The sequence below is a fragment of the Salvelinus sp. IW2-2015 genome, linkage group LG13 (assembly GCF_002910315.2).
Source record: "Salvelinus sp. IW2-2015 linkage group LG13, ASM291031v2, whole genome shotgun sequence".
Lineage (NCBI taxonomy): Eukaryota > Metazoa > Chordata > Actinopteri > Salmoniformes > Salmonidae > Salvelinus > Salvelinus sp. IW2-2015.
Genome location: NC_036853.1, coordinates 11,454,040 through 11,465,452, shown reverse-complemented (window position 1 = coordinate 11,465,452; position 11,413 = coordinate 11,454,040).

Sequence of the window (11,413 nt, the reverse complement as noted above, 5' to 3'; positions counted from 1 at the left end):
TTAGTGATAAACTCCCAGGATCAAGAGGTTTATCTGGGAGCAGCTGGTATCCAGGCTGTCACGATCGTGTGGTTGAGAGACGGACCAAAACGCAGCATGAGGAAAATAAGCCATCTTCTTTTTATTATTGAAGAAGGCAAAACGAACAAAACACTTACAAACTACCAAAACAACAAACGATCGTGAAGCTAAATAACGTAGTGCACACACACAGGCTACAAACGTTCTACATAGACAATTCCCACAAACAGCTAAAGCCTATGATTGCCTTAAATATGGCTCCCAATCAGAGACAACAATAACCAGCTGTCTCTAATTGAGACCCAATTCAGGCAACCATAGACTTTCCTAGATACCTACACTCAACCATAGACACAGCTAGACTTCTATACTAAACATAAACCCAACTACTCTAATAAACCCCCTAAACCTTACTACAACCACCCTAGACACTACAAAAAACACATACATCCCCATGTCACACCCTGACCTAACTAAAATAATTAAGAAAACAAAGAATACTAAGGCCAGGGCGTGACATAACCCCCCCCTTAAGGTGCCGAACTCCGGGCGCACCAGCACATAGTCTAGGGGAGGGTCTGGGTGGGCGTCCGTCCACGGCGGCGGCTCCGGCACTGGTCGTGGTCCCCACCCCACCATAGTCACTACCCGCTTACGTAGCCTCCTCCAAATGGCCACCCTCCACATTAACCCCACTGGATTAAGGGGTAGCACCGGACTAAGGGCAGCACCGGACTAAGGGGCAGCACCGGACTAAGGGGCAGCACCAGGATAAGGGGCAGCACCAGGAGTGCAGAAGGAGGCAGCACCAGGATAAGGGGCAGCACCAGGATAAGGGGCAGCACCAGGATAAGGGGCAGCACCAGGATAAGGGGCAGCACCAGGATAAGGGGCAGCACCAGGATAAGGGGCAGCTCCGGACTGAGGGACGGCAGCTCCGGACTGAGGACGGCAGCTCCGGACTGAGGGACGGCAGCTCCGGACTGAGGGACGGCAGCTCCGGACTGAGGGACGGCAGCTCCGGACTGAGGGACGGCAGCTCCGGACTGAGGGACGGCAGCTCCGGACTGAGGGACGGATCCTGGCTGGATGACTGCTCTGCGGATCTTGGCTGGACGGCTCTGGTGGATCCTGGCTGGACGGCTCATGGCTGGCTGACGGATCTGGCTGCTCATGGCTGGCTGACGGATCTGGCTGCTCATGGCTGGCTGACGGATCTGGCTGCTCATGGCTGGTGACGGCTCTGGCTGCTCATGGCTGGCTGACGGCTCTGGCAGATCCTGTCTGGTGGCGACTCTGGCAGATCCTGTCTGTCGTTGGCGGCTCTGGCAGATCCTGTCTGGTTGGCGCTCTGGCAGATCCTGTCTGGTTGGCGGCTCTGGCAGATCCTGTCTGGTTGGCGGCTCTGGCAGATCCTGTCTGGTTGCGGCTCTGGCAGATCCTGTCTGGTTGGCGGCTCTGGCAGATCCTGTCTGGTTGGGCTCTGGCAGATCCTGACTGACGAATGGCTCTAGCGGCTCCTGACTGACTAACGGCTCTGACGGGTCGGGACAGACGGCGGCTCTAATGGCTCGGGACAGACGGATGGCTCAGACGGCACTGGGCAGACGGATGGCTCAGATGGCACTGGGCAGACGGGTGGCTCAGATGGCACTGGGCAGACGGATGGCTCAGATGGCGGCTTGGGGAGACGGATGGCTCAGATGGCGCTGGGCAGACGGATGGCTCAGATGGCGCTGGGCAGACGGATGGCTCAGATGGCACTGGGCAGACGGATGGCTCTGGCCGGAATAGGCGCACTGTAGGCCTGGTGCGTGGTGCCGGAACTGGAGGCACCGGGCTAAGGACACGCACCTTCAGGCTAGTGCGGGGAGAAGGAACAGGGCATACTGGACCCTGGGGACGCACATTAGGCCTAGTGCGTGGTGCCGGAACTGGTGGAACTGGACTGGGGCGGGGAGGTGGCGCCGGAAATACCGGACCGTGCAGGCGTACTGGTTCCCTTGAGCACCGAGCCTGCCCAACCTTACCTGGTTGAATGCTCCCCGTCGCCCTACCCGTGCGGGGAGGTGGAATAACCCGCACCGGGCTATGTAGGCGAACCGGGGACACCATGCGTAAGGCTGGTGCCATGTATGCCGGCCCGAGGAGACGCACTGGAGACCAGACACGTTGAGCCGGCTTCATGACACCTGGCTCAATGCCCAATCTAGCCCTACCAGTGCGGGGAGGTAGAATAACCCGCACCGGGCTATGAACACGTACAGGAGACACCGTGCGCTCTACTGCGTAACACGGTGTTCGCCCYTACTCCCGCTCTCCACGGTTAGCCTGGGAAGTGGGCGCAGGTCTCCTACCTGCCCTCGGCCCACTACCTCTAAGCCCCCCCCCAAGAAATGTTTTGGGCTGACTCACAGGCTTCCTACCGCGTCGTCGTGCTGCCTCCATTCGCCGGTATCCCTCCTCACACTGCGCCAGAGAATCCCAGGCTGGCTCCGGCACTCGCCCTGGGTCGATCGCCCACCTGTCGATCTCCTCCCACGTAGTGTAGTCCATATTATGCTCCCATTTCCATTCCTCCTTGCACTGCTCCTGTTGCCGCTTTTCACGCTGCTTGATCCCGCACAGGTGGGGAATTCTGTCACGATCGTCAAAGGGACTGAGAGAGGACCAAGGCGAGCGCGTGGAAAGTACATCTTCTTTTTATTTAAAGAAGGAAAAAACAAAACAAACCAAACCAACAAAACAGACGACCATGAAGCTATACAAACATAAGTGCTGACACAAAACACTTCGACATAGACAATTCCCCACAAACAGCTAAAGCCTATGATTGCCTTAAATATGGCTCCCAATCAGAGACAACAATAACCAGCTGTCTCTAATTGAGACCCAATTKAGGCAACCATAGACTTTCCTAGATACCTACACTCAACCATAGACACAGCTAGACTTCTATACTAAACATAAACCCAACTACTCTAATAAACCCCCTAAACCTTACTACAACCACCCTAGACACTACAAAAAACACATACATCCCCATGTCACACCCTGACCTAACTAAAATAATTAAGAAAACAAAGAATACTAAGGCCAGGGCGTGACACAGGCAGGCTTTAGTGATAAATTCCCCAGGATCAAGAGGTTTATCTGGGAGCAGCTGGTATCCAGGCAGGCTTTAGTGATAAACTCCCCAGGATCNNGAGGTTTATCTGGGAGCAGCTGGTATCCAGGCAGGCTTTAGTGATAAACCCCCCAGGATCAGGAGGTTTATCTGGGAGCAGCTGGGAGCAGGCTGGCGGAGATTTAAAGGTCATTCCACAGGATATTGGAGGACAGAGAGCAGTGTTGCACATCCCATATACCCACACCCCATCGCCTTTCAATCACCCCCTAAACATTACCCAGGCATAACCCCTCAGCCTGCTATGCTCTGTCGAGCACTGAAATGTTGCTTACACATAAATACTGCATAGGCATTGCTAGAAATATACATGACCAACTTCAGCAAGTATCTCAACCATAGAATCTCAAGTGCCTCCTCTAATCTCTAATGTTAAATTCTAATTTGACAAACACTTAGCTATTTTCCATTATTGTCAGTTAGGTAATATAATATTCAAAATATAGAGATAAATGATGGACGCTGTCAAAGTTCGTAATTGATGGCCTATGAATGCTGCCCATCCATTTCCGACAGGGGCAGTACTGTAGGTGTAAAGTGGTCTAAGCAGGCCCCTCCTGACGACTCACACTAAATTCTTCCGCTGCTCTGTCGTTCGATACATGCTTTAGTCCGAGACTGCCATCATTAAAGTTGTTTGTGGTGACGAGGGGTATGAGGGGCGTTGTACAAAACAAAGTCATCAGCGCTTGGATCATCTCTAATCAATCAGAGTATCAAAGCCAATTTCAAACTGCCGCTTTACCCACGAGTGTTCTGGCTCAACCCATCGCTTTCTAGACCAATCAAACGGCCACGAATATGTTCACATTCTGTGAAGGGTCGGGAGGTACTCAGATCCAGACTCATTGCGGAGAAGAAACTAACGTCCCTCGGCGTGGGCGTAGTGTTTGGTCGGAGGAAGGAGTTTGGGTAGCCAGGCAACCCCTCCACCACCCACCCCCTGCTTCCTCCTCTATGGTCGATCCCCTTCCACCTCCCCTATCTAGCTGCTTTTGTGACCCATCTCTGATTGCAGTGTCTGGGGTCTGACGGCACGCACACACCTGGCCAAACAGAAAGGCACGCTCCCCCAGCTGGCTGCCCAGTCTCATTGCTGCAGCACAACAGCAGAGATTAGTGTCTGTGGGAGCATGTGACAGGGGAGACAGTATCCCTGGCTCATCGTGCGTGTCATCCACTTGTAGCAGTGTGTGTTCACAGCTGGGTATTTCTCTGCTCTAGGTACAGTATGTGTGTGAGAACGCTATGTGTGTTGGTATCACCCATGACCTTGAGCTTATTGTGTGTGTGTGTTGGAAGTGCCACAGAGTAAATCTCAAGGTTTGTGTGTGTGTGTGTGAAGCATTTCGTCTTACTCCACAGGGATCACAGGTGTTGATGTCAACCCGTCTAATAGATTTTCAGCTGCTGCCATATTATTATCGACACACACCACAAACCTCATATTACAAACACACATTCTGATAACAGCTGGATATTGCCTGTAATGCATGTGTACATATACTGTCCAGTACCCACCCACTCATGTGCAACCATATTCAAACAAAAGCCTTATAGAAATCATCTATCAGTCCCCAATAACATAGCATATTTGATAGAAAGCTTATCTGAACACATGCAAAGCAAAAGGGAGAAAGCTGAAAAGGTGTCATAATCATTGTGTTTGTGGTATACTTACGCTGTTGTTATTAGTCATCTCTATCTCCAGGGAGTCCTGTTTGAACACAGGCATACAGACACTCTCACTCCCTCCCTCGCTCGTGCCTACTCTCTTTGTATCTCTCTCTCTCTCAGGCTGTTAACGGAGAGTGATCTCTCTCATCTCTGCTCTCCGTCACACTTGTAATCAGCCGGTGCCATTTCATTTGGCTCAGTAATGAAAGCAATCCCAGTACCTTTCACTCCAGCACACCCTAAATAATGAGCCCTGCTTTCCTCTCCCTCTCTCCCCCTCACCTGCCTCTCACCCCTGCTGCCTAATGGCTGGGGAAGAGCTTGTGTGTGCTGGAGTAGAGGAAGCATGGACACGCTAGAATGCTTTTGTACTCCACCGTCCTCTCTTTGTTCCACTCTGAGTTCTGCAAATCGATGTCTATTCTTGACATACAGTGCATTCGGAAAGTATTCAGACCTCCTTGACTTTTTCCAAATTTTGTTACATTACAGATTTATTCTAAAACGGATTAAATCGTTTTCCCCCCCTCATCAATCTACACACAATACCCCATAATGACAAAGCAAAAACACATAAAAAAATTAAATAATAATATGACATTTACATAAGTATTCAGACCCTTTACTCAGTACTTCGTTGAAGCAATTTTGGTAGCGATTACAGCTTTCTTCTTGGGGATGACACTACACGCTTGGCACACCTGTACTGCTGCTCCAGCAGGTATATTTCACTCCTTTGGCCGCCTTTCCTTCCAGTTCTCTGCTGCCAATGACTGGAAAGAATTGCAAAAATCACTGAAGTTGAAGACTTATATCTCCCTCACTAACTTTAAGCGTCAGCTGTCAGAGCAGCTTACCGATCGCTGCAGCTGTACACAGCCCATCTGTAAATAGCCCATCCAACAAACTACGTACCTCATCCCCATATTTGTTTTTCTGCTCTTTTGCACACCAGTACTTCTACTTGCACATCCTCATCTTGTAACGGTCGTCGTAATCCTCCTCCTCGGACGAGGAGGAGAGGCGAGAAGGATCAGACCAATATGCGGAGTGGTTTGTGTCCATGATTATTTATTAACAAAATAAACGGAACACTAACGAAACAAAATGACAAAAGAGAAATGAACCGACAAACAGTCCCGTGTGGCACGAATACAGACACGAGATACAACCACCCACAAACACACACGTGAACCCCGGCTGCCTAAGTATGATTCTCAATCAGGGACAACGATTTACAGCTGCCTCTGATTGAGAATCATACCCGGCCGAACACAAACAACCCGACATAGAAAAATAACACGTGGACAACCCACCCCAACTCACGCCCTGACCAACCAAATAAATACAAGAAAAAGGAAAAACAGGTCAGGAACGTGACACATCTGCACATATATCACTCCAGTGTAAATTGCTAAATTGTAATTACTTCCCCACTATGGACTATTTATTGCCTTACCTCCTTACTTCATTTGCACACACTGTATACAGATTTTTCTATTGTGTTATTGACTGTACGTTTGTTTATCCCATGTGTAACTCTGTGTTGTTTTTGTCACACTGCTTTGCTTTATCTTGGCCAGGTCGCAGTTGTAAATGAGAACTTGTTCTCAACTGGCCTACCTGGTTAAATAAAGGTGAAATAAAAAGAAAAAATACAAAAGTAGAGTTGAGCAAGTCGAGTTGAGTCACAAGTTTAAATCAAGTCTCAAGTCAAGTAAAAAAAATATATACGTACAATGACTTGTTCAACTACAAATATGTCTATTTATTGAGGCTACTAGACAGCCCTTTTCATTATTTTGTCTACAACACATTTTGATTAGCATATGTAATTGTAAAATATAACCTTAAGGGCATGAAATCAGCAGAAGGCAAGGAAGGTTGACATGCTCAGAGTGTACATTTATTTACAGGTCTTGGTGATGCAACTGTGAAAGCGCCAACACCATATCATACCAAATATACACGGGCAACAGTCAAAAAGTTAGAGCTGCAGGACAGGTTAAGCCTGATACAATCTGAACGGACACTGGTAGAGGGAAAGACAGCATCCCCTTGAGAAACCACATCGAATCTGTCTAACAGGAGCCCAAACAGGTAGGCCTGTACTATAAGCACTGGCCCCCAGGACCATAACATTACCCAATTGACAAATACAACCAATAAACTGGTTCTACAATGTAAAAGGCAATATCCACATCCATTGTTACATTGGTACTTTCGTCTTAATCAGACAATGATTATTAATTATATTTCAATACCATACATACATGGAACAATCCATTTATCTTATTCAACGTTCTGACTGCAACGCGTGGAGCGCAGGTCACGTAGCCTATTTCTTGCGCACGAAGGAGCGCGCAGAGACATAGGACACAGACACACAGAACTCTGAGGTAATGCGGGAAATATGAACAAAGGAAGCCATACATTTAATTAAATAAACCGAACTTATACCTCATGAGTCTTACGAATGTTTATGTGCACTATAAACATTGCGCCCACTCCGAGCAGGGTAAGAAATGGTTGGCTAAATGAAAATGTATCGTAGCAAACAAACATACATGTCTACGTGTTGCAATAAATAGTACGGGGATGGAATGATGAGAGCCTAGCAATTGTTGTAGTATTAAATGGAATATGGATTCACCACATAGGGCCTATGCATTTAAACGTGTGAAAGCAACAGGAAACATTTAAAGAGAGAAAAAAACACTCCCCTGGTGGGACTTTGGAGAGTGCAAGTGAAGAGCGTTGCCTATGGTGCGTCTTTGCCACAGTAATAATTAATTTTAACAAATTCCAAACGCAAGCTTCAAAAGTAAATTATTAATTTCAAGCAATTGTTACATACCAAAAGACCAATAGGCCTATGCTAGTAATTGTTGCCCCATTGCTGATGAACTTGCAAAGTAAACAGTTAATATTCTTGATCACCAATTTTTTGGGGGCTGCATATTTATCTATTATGTCAATCCTCTCCCTACAATTTAACGTTTGCACTGCACCCATCCTATAACCGTACAGCAAATCAGCAATCTGTTTGCTAGCTCACCCGACCTGTGTTGATTGACATTTTGCTCGTCCAATCAGAGTGCCAAGTGTGCATTTCACTAGCCAATTTGTTGCAGGTTTTAAGGGCAATGCTGTGGCTACTGTCTCTGACTGCAGGTAGAGTGGCAAAGTAATTACAATTTAGTAATTTACACTGGAGTGATATATGTGGATGTGATATATAGGATGTGCAAGTAGAAGTACTGGTGTGCAAAAGAGCAGAAAAACAAAAACAAATATGGGGATGAGGTACGTAGTTTGTTGGATGGGCTATTTACAGATGGGCTGTGTACAACTGTAGCGATCGGTAAGCTGCTCTGACAACTGACGCTTAAAGTTAGTGAGGGAGATATAAGTCTCCAACTTCAGTGATTTTTGCTATTTTTTCCAGTCATTGGCAGCAGAGAACTAGAAGGAAAGGCGGCCAAAGGTGGTGTTGGCTTTGGCGATGACCAGTGAAATATACCTGCAGGAGCAGCAGTACAGGTGTGCCAAGCATGTAGCGTCATACCCAAGAAGACTCAAAGCTGTAATCGCTTCCAAAATTGCTTCAACGAAGTACTGAGTAAAAGGTCTGGGGTATTGTGTGTAGATTGAGGGGGGGTAAAACGATTTAATCCGTTTTAGAATAAATCTGTAATGTAACACAATGTGGAAAAATTCAAAGGGGTCTGAATACTTTCAGAATGCACTGTATGTCAAGAATAGACATCGATTTGCAGAACTCAGAGTGGAACAAAGAGAGGATGGTGGAGTACAAAAGCATTCTAGCGTGTCCATGCTTCCTCTACTCCAGCACACACAAGCTCTTCCCCAGCCATTAGGCAGCAGGGGTGAGAGGCAGGTGAGGAGGGGTGAGGCGAGGGGGAGAGAGGGAGAGGAAAGGCTTTGGGGATGACCAGTGAAATATACCTGCTGGAGCACATGCTACGTGTGGGTGTTGCTATGGTGACCAGTGAGCTGAGATAAGGCGGAGCTTTACCTAGCAAATACTTATAGATGACCTGGAGCCAGTTGGTTTGGCGACGAATAGGTAGCGAGGACCAGCCAACAAGAGCATACAGGTCGCAGTGGTGGGTAGTATATGGGGCTTTGGTGACAAAATGGATGGCACTGTGATAGACTGCATCCAATTTGTTGAGTAGAGTGTTGGAGGCTATTTTGTAAATGAGATCGCCGAAGTCAAGGATCGGTAGGATAGTCAGTTTTACGAGGGTATGCGAAATAGTTGTTGCGAAATAGGAAGCCGATTCTAGATTTAACTTTGGATTGGAAATGCTTAATGTGAGTCTGGAAGGAGAGTTTACAGTCTAACCAGACACCTAGGTATTTGTAGTTGTCCACATATTCTAAGTCAGAACCTTCCAGAGTAGTGATGCTAGTCGGGCAGGCGGGTGCGGGCAGCGATCGGTTGAAGAGCATGCATTTAGTTTTACTAGCATTTAAAAGCAGTTGGAGGCGTTGAAGCTCGTTTGGAGGTTTGTTAACACAGTGTCCAAAGAAGAGCCAGATGTATACAGAATGGTGTCGTCTGCATAGAGGTGGATCAAAGAATCACCCGCAGCAAGAGCGACATCATTGATATATACAGAGAAGAGAGTCGGCCTGAGAATTTAACCCTGTGGCACCCCCATAGAGACTGCCAGAGGTCTGGACAACAGGCCCTCCGATTTGACACACTGAACTCTATCTGAGAAGTAGTTAGTGAACCAGGCGAGGCAGTCATTAGAGAAACCAAGGCTGTTGAGTCTGCCGATAAGAATGCGGTGATTGACAGAGTCGAAAGCCTTGTCTAGGTCGATGAAGACGGCTGCACAGTACTGTCTTTTATCGATGGCGGTTATGATATCATTTAGGACCTTGAGCATGGCTGAGATGCACCCGTGACCAGCTCGGACACCAGATTGCATAGCGGAGAAGGTACGGTGGGATTCTAAATGGTCGGTGATCTGTTTGTTCACTTGGCGTTTGAAGACTTTAGAAAGGCTGGGCAGGATGGATATTGGTCTGTAAAAGTTTGGGTCTAGAGTGTATCCCCCTTTGAAGAGGGGGATGACCGTGGCCGCTTTCCAATTCCAATTCCCAATACTTGACTTGCTCTTAGGCTTGGACTTGAATCTTGACCCGTTTTTCTTGGGACTCGACTTGAGACTCGGACCTTGTGACTTGCTTGTGACTCAAATAATAGTGACTTGGTCCCACCTCTGTCAATAAGGGATAGTTTTCACCTGTATTCACCTGGTCAATCTATGTAATGGAAAGAGCAGGTGTTCCTAATGTTTAGTATACTCAGTGTATATCAGTGGAGACTCCTAAGAGGAGGAAGGGGAGGACCATCCTCAATGAATTTCATAATTTTTCTTTTAGATACAACTATACTAAATATAATCACATCACCAAATAATTGATTAAAACACACTATTTTATAATGAAGGTCTACAGTAGCCTCAACAGCACTCTGTAGGGTAGCACCATGGTGTAGCCGGAGGACAGCTAGCTTCCGTCCTCCTCTGGGTACATTGATTTCAATACAAAATCTAGGAGGCTCATGGTTCTTACCCCCTTCCATAGACTTACACAGTAATTATGACAACTTCCAGAGGACATCCTTCAACCTATTAGAGCTCTTGCAAACATGTTGTCCACCCAATCAAAGGATCAGATAATTATTCTAGTACTGAAAGCATAAGCTACAGATAGCTAGCACTGGCGTTTGAAGTGCATACAATGTGGTGAGTAGTTGACTCAAAGAGAGAAAGACAATAGTTGAACAGTTTTGAACAAATGTATTTATTCAAAAATGAAGGAGAAGCGAGGGAGAGAGAGTAATTTTTTACCACTTTTAGTTTAACTTACTTAGCTAGCAAATGCAGCTAGCTAGTTTTGCCTACTGAAACACCCTGCTCAAACAGAGGGATGCTATGTTAGCTAGCTGGCTATGACTATCCAACACAACAGTGGAACTCTTCCAAGTCTTGGTAAGCTTTTGGTTTTACAAATGTATTGCCGCCGGGCAATAACGTTACTGCATGATTGTTGCGGGTTTACTAATGCGTTAGTTCTATTAGCTATGTTGACTATGACGTTACTTTAGCTACTATGGTGACAATGATGTAGGCTGTCTGTAGTGGTTTTGATATGGTTTGGCTTGGAAAGGATTTTTCACCTGGTCACATACAGCTGATGTGTTGTGCATTGAAGTCCACAAGCAAAAGGACAAGGTGAGAGGAGAGCGCATAGATGCGAGAAGGAATACAATGTGGCTGCTATGAAAGTGAACTGTTTACCCATGAACAGGGGTGTATTCATTCTGCATATTCTGTTGAAAAACATTTCTCAAACGGAACAAAACAGGAATAAACATACCTGAATTTGTCCATTAAAAACTGTTGTTTGCAACTGTTGGACTAATGATTTACACCCTATATCAGCTAGATGCTTAAATAAGTGTGCAAGGTGGTATTGCATGTG